This window comes from Grus americana, chromosome 4, assembly GCF_028858705.1.
Source record: "Grus americana isolate bGruAme1 chromosome 4, bGruAme1.mat, whole genome shotgun sequence".
NCBI lineage: Eukaryota > Metazoa > Chordata > Aves > Gruiformes > Gruidae > Grus > Grus americana.
The window spans coordinates 63,459,672-63,463,956 of record NC_072855.1 but is presented as its reverse complement, the minus strand read 5'-3'; positions in this window follow the sequence as shown (position 1 = coordinate 63,463,956).

Here is a 4,285-nt window from a genome sequence, read left to right as displayed (position 1 = left end):
ATTCTCTGCTAGACTACACCTTCCTGCCTCCAGGGTCCCCAACAGCAGTCAAGTAAGGACTTCAGGCCTCAAACTCTTGAATAACAAAGACCATGAGAAACACTGGGAGTGCACAATCCTTGGACTCCGCCAAACAGTTTCTAAAGATGGTGTTCCTGGCTGTATGAATGGTGCTCATTTCCACATCACTTAATTTCACTTCTGGTAGTATCCATGGCTTGGTTCCCAGCTATCAGGAATCAGCATAGGGCCTCACTGAAGCATCCAGCCCAACCAACTGCTTTAGATACGGAAGTATTACTTGCAAAAAGCAATAAAATATCTTTTCCACCCTCAGGAAATGTAACGGCAAATGAGAAATTGGATTCTTTGTGTCACTCTACCACGCATTACCAAGTAGTCAGGAAATCTCACTAATATGATACCGCTATTATTACTTTTACATGAGATAATTGATCTTTTCCATGTCTGCATCCAGTATACTTGTCACATGGCACCATCCCCAAAATCCTTGTTACACATCCTCAAATCAGCAGTGCTTACATTCACATGTTCTTATTTATCACACAGAGTCTGAAGAGTTTGCGTATCTGCATCCAGTACTTCTCAACAAAGCTTTCCATTTCTCACACTTATCTTTGAAACAGCTGGAAGCAATTGCTGGAAAACCCTGATAATCCTATTCAGATAAGCCATAAATAACACTACACTGCTATTATGCAACAGTGTTCAAGTAAACCAGAACATGAAGCAACCAGGTTATACAGGTATCTATCTTTGTAATATAGCTTTTTAATGCTTTATTTAGTTATTCTATCAGATGAAGGTTAATAGATGTGTTGGTAGCATACAATTCACCCACCTATAAAGGGATCCAAGGAACAGCCACACATCCAACAATCTAGCAACAATTAATTAGAAATATACTACATAATACACTACAAGTATTGAAAACAGGATTTTTTTTTTTTCATGCAGCTAAGTGGAGATTATCTACTTTCTTTTCTTCAAGGATACACCCAAGTTTCATAATATGGCTTGATTCCCAGCTGGGTGAATGCTTTACTTGCATTCACATTAACGGGCATTAAACATTTCAGTCTCTGAAACCATGACCACAAAATGGAGAATTTCAATGGCTACATTTGAATATGCATATTTGAAATATAGATCTTGATAAGCGGGTAAAATATTTTGATTTCCTCCAATTTATGGATTCCTTGATTTCAAATCTAAAAGGAACAAGTCTGATTGTGCCACCTGACCTCCCACATGTCAGCGACACACAAAGTATCTCCAGAAACACAGAATTACCATTTGTGCTTACCACCTGGTTTACTCCTACATATCTAGTCTCAAGCAAAGAACAAACCTGGGTTGTGTATTGTGGAGTATCTGATTCTGCTGTGACCTAGAGAAACTTCACTGACCTTAAAGTTTAGCAAGAAAAATCTCAGTTAAGTAATGCCATTTGCTGTGAAAACCTTATGCTATTTTTTAATGTATAACAGGAAAAAGTAGTGGGCACAGTCATATGAAGCAAAAAAGGAAGTGCAAATTACAGCCCTCTATGCACTGCTGAAGCGTTTACAACAAACATTAACTGCTTCTTTACAAGATGGCTCTCTCTAGAGTGACTTTCTTCCTGTTCAATTGTTGTGCTTTGACACTGTCCACAAGTTTGCCTTAGATACTTGTTTACAGTATGAAAATAAATTCATGATGTAGACAGATATATTTATATAACTATTCTCTCAGATTTACTTCAGAAGAACAAATTCCATGAGAGAAACAGATTGCCTGGGAACGAATGGTGATTGTCAGACCATAGCCATGGTAGTATTACACAGACAACTGCGGCTAATTTTTTAGTCACCAGATAGAAGGCAAATGCAGTACAAGGCAGTATTTCTCTCCTCCTGTTTCCCATAAGCACTTCTTTATACATCAGCTTTCAGTGCCTTTCCTTGGCCCTTGCCTTTAACTTGACAAGATCATCACTTTAATTAGCTAACCTGTTGCTGTTTCCTCCTTTTCTGAAAAGTGCAACCATTCCTTCTATATCTGTCTATAATTTGCCTAAACAGTAGTTAGTCATGTGGCTCTAGCAGCAAACATTCACCACAGCAGCAAAAAAATTTTATGAAGCTACCCTGATACTAAAAGGCAGCGAGCAAAGCATTGCTTCTGGATGCTAAAAGGTGTTTCTCAACTAGTAATTTTTCTTTTTCCTAATAGATGTTTTACAAGAGAAAAATTTTTAAAATGCACACTTCTAAAGTTGTATATACAATAACTTGATAGTAATATGAAGAATTAAAAAACTCTCTTGACAGACCTACCAGATAAAGCACATCATCCATGTTGTGCTACACTCAGTAGCTGTACTGCAATATGCAGACTCACTGAAGCCTGTCTGCAAATTTGGTGTACGTAAGTGACAACGTAATTAACAATAATCAAGTGCAGCTCTAGCTCTGGGGAGAATTCAGTTTGAGACACTACCTGGCTTCCAAGTAATTCACCTAGCTCTCCACAACCTTGCCAGTGCATGCTAACTGCATGATGAGTAAATGAAAACAGCACAGTCTTTGCTTTAGGCTGGTCAGAGTAGGCTCTGGCAATATTTATAGCAATGTCAGTACATACATTGAAAACTTACTGTTAGGCAAAGCTGGTGAATGAAGAGTTCCACCCAGTTTTGCTGGTTAAGGAGTTTCTTTAAAACAGAGATATTTAACTGTAAAAAAGAAAAAGGCTATTTGTGGAGTAGGGCCAAATTTTCTTCACTGACTTAATTTAGAAACCACAGCTATGGATATGTACGAGGCAGATGCTGTTCTCCCCTATTGCAAACTAGTAATGGGCACTATACACTTTAGGAGCATTTATATAGGGTACAGACTACTGCTACTGAATAACTGGCTTTCTACTTACATAATTCTTCAGATAGATTTGTTGCCTTTTTATAAATTTTGTACTCATATAAGAATAACCTAAAAGCAACTCAAAGTCTTACTTAAGTAACTAGTATTACGAATCCAAGTGAAGAAATCCAATTCCATTGCTCAATGCCAAATACCAGTTTGCTTTGCAGCACTTCATCACATGTCAAGAAATCACTTTCCAGCACAAAAGCTGAATGTCCATGTGACCATTTTACAGCTGAGTTATCTAAGGCATCAAACATGCTGAAAGAACTTAAGACCCCAGAAGGAAGAAGGTCAGGTTAGAGTATCAGTGGATATGAAAACAGTAGTCATTCTTCCAGCACAATATCAGTGCTCACTAACTTTTGACAGTCGGCCTGCCTGCAGTGTCCCTTTTGAACTCCTGCTTCCAAATTATTGGTGTAACATCTTTTCTAAAATACTTTCTACTAAAGGTTAGCATCTCCTTATTTTCACGTAACAGCCTTCATTTGAATCATCTGCCTTCAAAAAACCTTCCAAGACAATGGCAGCCCAAAACAGCCTCATGTTGCTGTTGGGTTACTTTACACTAGGTAAATTTACTAGGTACTTTACACAGGGATTCTGGTCTAAGGACAGTTTTGCAGCCTCGGTATATTATTAATTCTACCAAATCTACTAGATTAATCATGCAGATTTGGATGTTAACACATGGTCCTTATATTTAGCTTTTCTCAGTTCTTATCTTTACTAATCCAAACTAACCATTTCAACTGGCCGTTGTAGAGGCTGACGTGTTACTGTAACATTGGAAGTCTACCCACAGCACCTCTCAATGTGCTGTCAGAATAGAGACTTATCCTTGACCAGCATGCAGGAAAAAGCCAAAGACAACTGTTATGATGGATTTTCATTACTGACCACAAGCGCTCAATCCATTGATAAGAAATGCTTGTCTGACTCTAAACTCATCTCTCTGCAGAAACATTTGGCATTTGTTTTGAACACAAAATTCAAGCATGAGACCACAGCAAGAGGGTAAAATCTCACTGGTGTTTGGCTGGACCATCTATGTTTAGGAAGATTAGGCATCAGCATTGCTATTGGTAGTGCGCGACTATAGTGAGCATGCAGGGATATCATCTCCTGTCATGAGGTGCCAACCAGAGCTGTTCCAAGAGGTCCACAAGGCTCCAGTTAACCAGATACCATTTGGTCCTGGCGGTTTCTGCATCCCAGGTGCCTTTCTCTGACCATTCCCAAACTGCCCAAGACCTATCCTTGCCAAGCTACGCAGCACCCAGGTGGCTGTGGACAGGCATCACAGCAGTGGCCTAAAGGTGGGATGCACTCCACCACTCCTCCAGACTGGA